General features: G+C 49.0%; 1 protein-coding gene across 4 annotated transcripts in view; it reads left to right on the forward strand.

Annotated features, from left to right (window-relative positions):
• LOC147736595 (membrane-spanning 4-domains subfamily A member 4A-like) overlaps positions 1-10,947 on the forward strand; it is a 225,483-nt gene that overhangs the window by 21,611 nt on the left and 192,925 nt on the right. The window lies entirely within an intron of this gene.

Raw genomic sequence — 10,947 nt, forward strand, 5'->3', positions numbered from 1 at the left:
TCAGTGGGCAGCTATCTTGTGGCTCTCCTTTGAGGGTAAAGGAAGAGACAAGCTCCTCACCACAAGGGTAGAGGATGCTAATGATTACCAAGTCTTGAAGAATGCACTGGTTGAAGGGTTTGGCCTAACCACTGAGCAGTACAGGGTGCTGTTCAGGGATACCCAGAAAACTCAGTCTCAAGATTGGGCTGACTTTGTAGATTGTGCCACTAAGGCTTTTGAGGGCTGGTTGCTGGGCAGTAAGGTTACTGATTATAAAGGATTGTACAATTTGATGATGAGAGAACAAATTTTAAACAATTGTCAGAACCAGTTGTTGCATCAGCATCTTGTTGACTCAGATCTGACCTCTCCCCAAGAATTGGGAAAGAAGGCAGACAGATGGGTTAGAACAAGAGTTAAACAGAACCAGGGCCAGAATCAAGGTGGTCAGAAGAAAGCAGACCAGAAGGGTAAGGATTCTAAAGGGGAACAAAATGACCAGAAGTCTTCGACAGGTCCCCAACAACCCAAAGAGGGTGGGGGTCAGGCTCCCCAAAAGAATAAAGAAGGCCAATCTAAAAGGTGGTGCCAATACTGCAAAAGTAAAACTCACTGGTTTAGTGAGTGCACCAAGAAAGGAGGAGGGCAGACTCCTGCCACTGCAGCCCCTAAGGCACCTGTGCCCCCTAGTACAGCCAGCAGTGGTAGTGCACCTCCCAAGGGTTTAGTAGGGTTAACCCTGGGTTCTGAGGGGAGTGACAACTTAGTTGGCACCCTTACTCAAGCTGTCCTTGTCAGTACAGGGGATATGGATATGTCCCCTGACATCAGTCCCAATACTTTGGGCAAATACAGACAGACACCTTTTATCAATGGAAAAATGGCTCAGGCCTATAGGGACACTTGTGCCAGTGTCACAATGGTGACACCTAGCTTTGTGGACCCTGGACAGATCATGCCAGGTACAGAATTCCTGGTGACCAATGCAAGCAATGTCACTACCAATCACAGTATGGCAATTGTAGCTTTCTCCTGGGGAGGGGTAACTGGCCAAAAGAAGGTTGTAGTTAGTTCAGACCTCCCAGTGGATTGTTTGTTGGGCAATGATTTGGAGGCATCACAATGGTCAGAAGTGGAGCAGAGGACTCATCTGGAAATGTTAGGCTTGCCAGCACATGTGTTTGCTGTGACCAGGTCACAGGCCAGAAAATGCCCCACTGAACAGGTGCTGGATCCTGGAACAATGGACCAGACACCTTCCAAGAAAAAGAGCAGTAGGGTTAAGGCTGTGCCTTCCCCCTTGCCCCAGGTTGTGGATCAAGTCTCAGAGGAGGCTGACCTACAGGAATTGAGGGAAACTGAGCCTAGGGAGTTTGAACTTGATCAAGTTGAATTCTTGGGCTCAGGGGGACCCTCAAGGGAAGACCTGGGGAAGGACCAGTTAGACTGCCCTTCTCTTGAACCCCTCAGACAGCAGGCTGCTGCTGAGGCTGCTGGGAACGCCACAGGTACCCACAAGGTATACTGGGAAGATGGACTCCTGTACACTGAGTCAAGAGACCCCAAGCCTGGCATGACCAGGAGGCTGGTTGTACCCTTGTCTCAGAGAGGTTTCCTACTTACCTTGGCCCATGAGATTCCCTTAGCAGGCCACTTAGGCCAGACAAAGACTTGGGACAGGCTTGTCTCACACTTTCACTGGCCTCACATGAATGAGGATACCAAGGAGTTTTGTCGCTCCTGTGTCACTTGCCAAGCCAGTGGTAAGTCAGGTGGCACAACAAAGGCCCCCCTTATACCAATGCCTGTGGTGGGGGTGCCCTTTGAAAGAGTGGGGATTGACATTGTTGGTCCAATGGAACCCCAGACAGCATCAGGGCACAAGTTTATACTGGTGGTAGTGGATCATGCCACCAGGTATCCTGAAGCTATTCCACTTAGGACCACCACAGCACCTGTGGTGGCAAGGGCCCTAGTTGGAGTGTTCTCCAGAGTGGGCTTCCCTAAGGAGGTTGTCTCTGACAGAGGTGCAAACTTCATGTCAAGCTACTTAACTGCTATGTGGAAGGAGTGTGGTGTCAATTACAAATTCACTACACCCTATCACCCACAATGCAATGGGCTTGCTGAAAGGTTCAACAGGACCCTAAAAGGGATGATTCATGGACTACCTGAAACCCTCAGGCGTAGATGGGATGTCCTGATGCCCTGCCTTCTGTTTGCTTACAGAGAGGTCCCACAAAAGGGGGTTGGCTACAGCCCTTTTGAACTTTTGTATGGGCATCCTGTGAGAGGCCCCTTGTGTTTGGTGAAGGAAGGATGGGAGAGACCTCTCAAAAAGCCTGCAACCAACATAATGGACTATGTACTTGGTCTCCGCTCCAGGATGGCTGAGTATATGGAGAAGGCATCTGAAAACCTTAAGGCCAGTCAAGAACTTCAAAAAGCTTGGCATGACCAAAAGGCTGTCCTGACTGTCTACCAGCCTGGACAGAAGGTGTGGGTGTTGGAGCCAGTGGCCCCAGCAGCACTCAAAGACAAATGGTCTGGGCCCCACACAATTCTTGAGCAAAAGGGAGAGGTCACCTACCTGGTGGACCTTGGAACTCCCAGGAGTCCCCACAGGGTACTCCATGTCAACAGGCTCAAAGCATATGTCGACAGGAAGGACATGAGCTTGCTCATGGCCATAGATGAGGGACAGGAGGAGGAGAGTGACCCTCTCCCAGACCTGCTCACTCAGAATCCTGATGATGGGTCAGTAGATGGTGTTGTCTTTTGTGGCAGCCTCTCTGAACATCAGCAGAAAGACTGTAAACAGGTTCTTCAGTCTTTCAGACGTATGTTCTCTCTGACACCCAGTCAGACCAATTGGTGCACCCATGAGGTTGACACTGGTGACAGCCTACCTGTCAAGAGTAAAATCTACAGGCAGCCTGATCATGTTAGAGACTGCATAAAAACTGAAGTGCAGAAAATGTTGGAGTTGGGAGTCATTGAACCCTCAGATAGCCCCTGGGCTAGTCCAGTAGTTCTAGTGCCAAAGCCTCACACCCAAGATGGTAAGAGAGAGATGAGGTTTTGCGTAGACTACAGGGGTCTCAATGCAGTCACTAAGACTGATGCCCACCCAATACCAAGGGCAGATGAACTTATAGATAGATTGGCTTCTGCCAACTACTTAAGTACATTTGACTTAACAGCTGGGTATTGGCAAATCAGGTTAGCTGAGGATGCCAAGACAGCATTTTCAACCCCTGGTGGGCATTATCAATTTGTGGTAATGCCCTTTGGTCTGAAAAATGCACCTGCCACCTTCCAAAGGTTGGTGAATCAAGTCCTTACTGGGCTGGATGACTTCTGTGCAGCATATCTAGATGATATTGCTGTCTTTAGCTCCACCTGGGAGGATCACCTGGTCCACCTGAGGAAAGTGTTAGAGGCTCTGCAAGCAGCAGGCCTCACTATCAAGGCCACCAAGTGCCAGATAGGGCAGACACAGGTTGTATACCTGGGCCACCTTGTAGGTGGAGGCCAGGTTCAGCCACTGGAGAGCAAAATACAGTCAATCAGGGACTGGGCTCCTCCAACCACCCAGACTCAGGTTCGAGCTTTCTTGGGCCTGACTGGATACTACAGAAAGTTTGTCAGGAACTATGGTTCCATTGTGACACCATTAAATGAACTGACAAGTAAGAAAATGCCAAAAAAAGTTCAGTGGACAGCAGGCTGTCAAAAAGCATTCGATGACCTAAAGCAGGCCATGTGCACAGCACCTATCCTTAAGAGTCCAGACTACTCCAAACCATTCATTGTCCAAACAGATGCTTCTGAGTTGGGTGTGGGAGCTGTTCTTTCTCAACTGAATTTTGATGGTCAGGATCAGCCCATTGCTTTTATAAGCAGAAGGCTGACCCCCAGAGAGAAGAATTGGTCAGCTATTGAGAGGGAGGCCTTTGCTGTGGTTTGGGCCCTGAAGAAGCTGAGGCCATACTTGTTTGGCACTCACTTCAAGATTCAGACCGACCATAAGCCCCTCTTGTGGCTAAATCAGATGAAGGGTGAAAACCCCAAACTGCTTAGGTGGTCCATTTCCCTACAGGGGATGGACTTTACAGTGGAACATAGACCTGGTACTGATCATGGCAATGCCGATGGGCTCTCCAGATATTTCCACTTAGAACAAGAAGACTCACCTGGTCAAGGTTAGCTTATTGTCCCAAAGTTTGGGGGGGGGTCATGTAGGAGAGTAGGGTCTGCAATCCTATGATCACCCAGATTTTTTGCTTTTGTTTCACTGGTTTACGACTTTCTCTGGCTGTGGGCCTGCCAATCAGACCCACAGCCTGGCTGTTCTCTTTCTAAATTACCTCATGTACCCTAGGTGCATCTACCAATTGGTACTGGGCCACCTTATCAGACTCTGTAACTCAGGGCATAGGTGTACCCAGGGCTGCCAGGGGCTGCAGCATGTATTATGCCACCCCTGGCTGGCCTCCTAAATTTGACACAACTGGCTGCATGACAGCTGGGGCAAAGTCGTGTAATCACCCTTTGCTGTAGGTGTAGTATACCTATACCTAACCCTAAAATGGACACACAGATTCCTATCAGTCACTCCTATGGCAGGCCTTGACAATCCTGAAGGCAGAGTGCTTGGAATCGTGTGAGATGGTGCTCTGGCATGAGCTGAGCCTGTCTGCAGCTTGCGGAACCAAGTCCTAATAGCTGTTCCATGATATCGCATACCATATACTCTTAAGTGCATTATAATCCTCGCGGTTAAATGCTAACTTTGGTATTGCTTTATCAAAACATGTCGAGTAAGGTGTCATACGAATTGGAATACTAACCCCTCGCCAATTCTGGCGACGGGGTTAGCATTCCACCCTTCTAGAGGGACACGACATGTATGTAACTGTGAACCCCGGTTAAAGTTAACTGAAGCCTCAGCTCCACAAAATGGATGCTGCCACCACAGACACGAGTCTGACCTCCTGCTGCTGGGAGTCCTTCCAGCGAGGGAGGCCTGGACAAAGGGTTTCCTGTCCGGGGCGGTGCTAGCACCGTCCCAGACATGGTTTTGTGTATCCTGGGTAGGCAGGGCTTTTCAGGAAGGTGACTGCTGAGTGGCACCCCGGTGCTCACTACGCATAGGCCAGTCAGAACCAGTTCCAGGGGCACACCAGCCCCTGGCCTGGGGAAGTCCGGCAGGGGAGAGGGGTGTAACCACCCCCCTCCTGGTCCCACCCATAGGCAGGACCTAGTCACCGGGTCAGCCCCCTTTTTTAGTATAAAGATAGGAGCGGGCCCCCTGTTCAAATTAGATCATCTTTGGAATCAAGATACCACTTTCTTCGAAAGGACTTCACGATTTCTTCTTCAAGATTCTCCCTTGTGGCTAAGGAGTAGTCACCCTGCATCCGCAGGCACCATCCTAAAGAACACTGCGGTCTGCTGCAAGTCCTTCATCACGAATCCAACGACCCAGCTCGACGAGACCCGGCTTCCCTGGCACCTCTGACCTCTACTCACCTCTACAGCCAAGCTGAGAATCGTGAGTGCGACGAGACCTCGAGGGACCGACGATCGCCAAGACTGCACGACATCTTTACTGCAAGCCCACCGTGTCCTCCACTGGTGAGTGCTTTGGGGTCCGAGAAGCCCCGACCCAGCGCAGCTCCAGCACCCAAGGTCAGCCTCCCTGCATCTCCACGATCGGCGTGGGGCCCTTCTGCTGTTTGCTGTGCACCGCGTTGTTTGGCTACTAGCCGGCTGGCTTGTGGCCTTCTGAACGACGCCCGACGACAACTCTTCTGCTGGTCTGGTTGCTCCAGGCTGGCCCTTGCTTCCTTTTTCAAGAGAGGCACCCCGGACCCTCCTGGTCCACTCCAGACGCCATTTTAGGTCCACCGCGTGGGCTTGAATTTGCCAAGGCTTTGTTGCCCAATCCTGGGTCCAGCGACGCCGACAGCTTCTATCTTCGTGGGACAGCTCGATCCTCCATCCTGGTCGCCGACAACGCCTCCTGGTCCGTGAGATCTTCGAGTCAAGCGTCACCCACTCACCTTGTCGAGGTGGCTACCATCCGGTGCCCTCCTGGTGCCCACTGACTACTGGCTAGTAGTCTCGAACTTGGTCCCCTCTGCTTTCAGGTGTCATCCATCTTCGAGATCCAGGCGTGGATCCAACTGAACTTTCTTCACTGGTCACCGGCCAGCATCTTTTCTTCCGGCTCCTGGTCCGTCTACGAGGATTCCCGACGTCTTTTCAGACCTATGCAGCTGCAGCCCCTGGGCTAGGTAACTTCGGCATTTCGGTGCCCCAGCATAGCCTCACTATCCAAGGGTCAGAATCTATCTTCGTTTTCTCCCTACCAGGTCGGGTTCGCCCGAGAACACTAACTTTCTATTTTCCTAGCTACCATAGACTTTTGTCCGCATCTCGCGTGAGAGTGCACACACTGCACCCGAGTCCCCTAGGCCTCCTAGTCGTAATCTAACGATTCCCTAGTCAAGTCCTAGCGATTCCAAAAGCTATTAGTACTGTACTTACCTGCTAGGAATTTCACATTCCACTTTTAGAGTATATGGTTTTCCGTGCCCCTCGGGCATTTGTATATACTGTGCTAACTTAAGTATTTTGTAAGAGTTTTTGGTTTGTGCTTAGTACCCTGTCCTCATAAAGAGTACAGGGCTGTTGTGATCTTTAATAAATAACTGTTTATTTTCATAACACTTGTGTGGTGTCCTTTCACTGGGTATTCAAGGGGTATATGTGTGGTAAACAGCTGGCTTAACACGCCCTCTCGAGTCTTTAGCCTTAGACTGCTCGTATCCATGCTACTAGGATAGCTGGTCTATAAGGTTGACTTACAACCAATCATCAATAAGGGTTGCTGGACTGATACATAGTGGGCACTAGAATAGTGACCACTGCATATCAGGCCACCTTCTCACAACGTAGATGGAGTAGATATCAGTCCTGAGGACAAGGGAAGGCAGTGGAGCTCTCACGTCTTTATAGCGTAGATGGAGTAGATATCAGTCCTGAGGACAAGAGAAGGCAGTGGAGCTCTCTTGTCTTTATGGCGTAGGTGTACTAGATATCAGTCCTGAGGACAAGAGAAGGCAGTGGGGCTCTCTTGTCTTTATAGCGTAGATGGAGTAGATATCAGTCCTGAGGACAAGGGAAGGCAGTGGAGGTCTCTTGTCTTTACAACATAGGTGAAGTAGATATCAGTCCTGAGGACAAGGGAAGGCAGTGGAGCTCTCTCCTCTTTATGGCGTAGATGTAGTGGAGTTCAGCTCTCTTGTCTATGATGTAGGTGAAGTAGATATCAGTCCTGAGGACAACAGCAGGCAGTGGAGCGGCTGAGGGCAGGTATCAGTTCTGTTTCAGAAGAGGTCAATTTAACCTCACACGACGCTTTTCCCGCTGTTGAGGCTTTCCTGAACAAAATTTGGGGTTGGACACAGATACAAAGGGGGTCAATATCATATGGGTGCAGAGCCGCAGTGACCACATACCTTAACTTGGGTAATATTACAGGGCGTATTGAGTGTCGCCGTCTCAAACCCCTGTGTCACAAATTCTTTTTATACAACTTGCACGGTTCTGACAAAATGCCATTGGATCCACTAGGGACCACACAGGTGTGAAATATGTCGACCTGATTAGACCATTCTCACTACTTATCAACCTTTTTAATATCACTATTTATCACTGAGAATCGCAGAAGGGTGACACTCGCGAAACTGACAACTAGATCACGAGTACCCTTCTCTACGTTATTTTAAGCATATCGCACAGGCCCAAGAATAAAATCCCCTGAGGGTATCATCTCCCCCGCACCTCCAGTCCCTGGTCATTACTCACCCTGTTGCTGTTGTGTACGATCATGTTGAGCTGTGTCCGGGCCCCCCAACTCCCGCCACCGTCTCCCCCTGATGACTGTGGACACCATTTCCTCCATCTTGTCCAGCTCCTCCTGTGGCGCTGGACTCCCAACCCCGGTCTGCATTGCTGCCTTCCAGTTGTTTGCGAGTTTCAGCTTGGTTTTGCGCTTCGCATCATTCCAGCGGCTCTTGACCTCTTCCATTGTCCTCTTCAGCACTCCGACTGCATTCACCTTGTCCACGATGGTCTGCCATAATCCATTTTTTATTGCCAATGACACAGTGGAGGTGACGAACAGTAGTTGGTGGTGTTCTATCACCTCCGTTATCAGGATCTTGTTTTCCAGTGGACTGAACCGCGACTTCCTCTTCTTCTTGTCCTTGCCTTTCCCTGACCCCGAGGTCCAGGCCTGGGACTCCGGAAGGCTTTTGGGGTTGGCGTTGTCCTCTGCACGCGGTCCGGGTATATCCATAGTGCTACGCTGTTTATTTATGTTTTTTTTAATTTTGACTGCTTTTATGGTGCATTTTCCAGCATGAGGCTGGGAATTGCAGGTCTGTTGCTGGTTGTCGCTGATTTTTGTGTCGCGATTTGGGACATCGTCGCTTTTTCACGTTGGTTTCACATTTATCCGATGTTGCGTTATTTTGACCCTTTATCGTGGGATTATCGCATGGTGCTTCCGGGTTGGGAATACTACGTTAACACAGCGTTATTTTCCCGCGATAGACCGCAAGATGCAAAGTTGCGTTAAGAACGTGTGATAATCATCACAAAATTAGCTTGAGAATATCCCCCATTGTTTAATACATTGTGCTTCACCATTATAAATAATTACGTTTCATCACAGAAGAATGAGTAGCTTGTGAACAGGTATCTGAAGTCGGGGATTTCCAAGCGAGATCTCGTCACTCTGCTGCAGGAATCTGTGCTTGACCATTGGTTAAGATTAGATCCAGACGGGTCCACTCAGCCTTCCATCTTTCCGAGGTCGATAAGTAGCAATTATTTGGAAAAAAAGAACCGTAGTTTTTCAGTGCCAATGTACCACGAGGTGGTAACGGTTGCTACATTACAGGTTATTACATTAAGTCCAGTTGGTAGAAAGGAGCCGGCAGCTGGGTGGCAGTGACTGTTATGGGGGTTTGTACTTTAGCGCCATTTTCTCCTGAAGGGTGGGCTATGTGGTATAGAGGAGGGCTGGGGACTTGTGACGGGGAGTCATGTTTGTTTTCTGTGTCTAAAGAAACATTGGAATATATCAAAGTTTCCTTGGTTTTCCAGGAAAATGCTTCAATCTGGCGGAAAAAAATCTGTCACAAGCCTGACCAACCCACCCCGCCCCGCCCCAACTCACCCCACACCTCACCTCTCCTCTCACACACAGACACATGCGCACGCACACACACTCTTTTTGCCGCTGAATACCAGCGCTGCGTCGATTGAGGCCATGGATTGTACGCACTAGGGGGCATATCAGCAAGCAACGGCGATGAATAACACAAAGCGCGCTTAGCACTTTGTTATTCATCGCCGTCTATTTCTGGAATTTATCACTCTTATCAACGACGCGTTGCTCCAAGGCGATACAAATTCCAGAGATAGTGGGGGAAATCACCGTTTTGCAGGCAACATCGCTGGTTTTCCAGCGATGTTCCCGGCAAAAGGGTGATAACATTGCTGATACGACCCTCAGGGTCGTATCGGCATAATCCACCCCAATGTTGGGGATAGGTAAGTCAGAATTTTAGCAGACGTTAGTTTTTGGAGAAAACAGCGGTTTTCTCCAAAAACTAACGTCTGCTAAAATTCTGGGGCAGCCTTGTAAATATGGCGATGTGCACATCAGCGATATTTGCAAGGTTGTACTGCCCAGTGACGTCCACTTTGCATCTCATTAGAGATGCATAGAGAGGCGGCGGGAAAAATTGTGCTAACATGCAATTAAGCATGTTAGCACCCTCTTGTAAACAGGGGGATCGTTTTATCTCCGCTTTTTTGGCTTTTAAAGCCAAAATAGCGGAGATAAAGCCCTTGTTAATATGCCCCTAGATTTCATTTGCAGTGCGCTAATCAAGATGAAATCAGAAACCTAATTTCTTGTCTTCAATTTCATATTAATTCACAATTACAGTAGTTCTCAATATTGCTTTTTCATGTGTATGTCCCATATTAATGCGCTATTGCTATTTCTTTTTGGAAAGAGTCGCGGACCCCCTGAGAAGACAGCGCAGACCTCCGTGGGTCCTGGTTGGGGTACCACCATCCTAGAGGAAGGGACCTCCCCCTTCGCCAGCTTGGCCAGGGTCCACTCGCCCTCCCCTGCCTGCTCCCGGAGAGCCTTGCCCAGGAGAGAGAGAGCAGTTTATTTTCACAAAAGACAGGAGTGGCAGAAAAACAAAACAAACACTGGAAACCTCAGACTCCAAGTATAAGAAAGAAACACATTTATTACTTTCGTCATTTCAGCCATGCCAGTGGAAATGAATGTGGCCCAATAAAACATGTTATGAAAACACTCCTTATTGCCAGAGGGAAAAGGTCACAGTGAATATTATCCACCTTCTGCTAACACAGCTGCCTGGTGCTGCATGAGTCAACGAGTCAAGGCCCCCAATATATATTTCATGAGATTTGATTTCTCTGCTGGTGTAAAGTGCACCAGGCACTGAGCCACATATCCAGATGTCCCTGTAATGAATCTTTTTAGGTGCCTCAGGCACAAAGAGGAGTTACCATCATACACACACTTACTTCATTTACACTGCAGCCTGTGAGAAGTTAGCCTGGCATATGGTGTCCACTAATTCTAGTGGGCACCTTGCACCAGTCTAATCGACCCTTATTGATGGTGGTTGTAAAGTCAACCTTATAGACAAGCTATCCTAGTGGTAGCGTGGACCAGCAGTCGTAGGCTAAAACTTCAGAGAGCATGTGAAGCAAGCTGTTTTACCAATTATAATCCCTTGAGTGCCAAATGAGGAACATAGCAAAGAGGTCTGTACCCCTCAAAGTCTAAAAGAATGTGAGTAAAGCAAAAGAGTGACCACCAATTAAAACTACGAA

Source organism: Lissotriton vulgaris, chromosome 1_2, assembly GCF_964263255.1.
Source record: "Lissotriton vulgaris chromosome 1_2, aLisVul1.2, whole genome shotgun sequence".
Lineage (NCBI taxonomy): Eukaryota > Metazoa > Chordata > Amphibia > Caudata > Salamandridae > Lissotriton > Lissotriton vulgaris.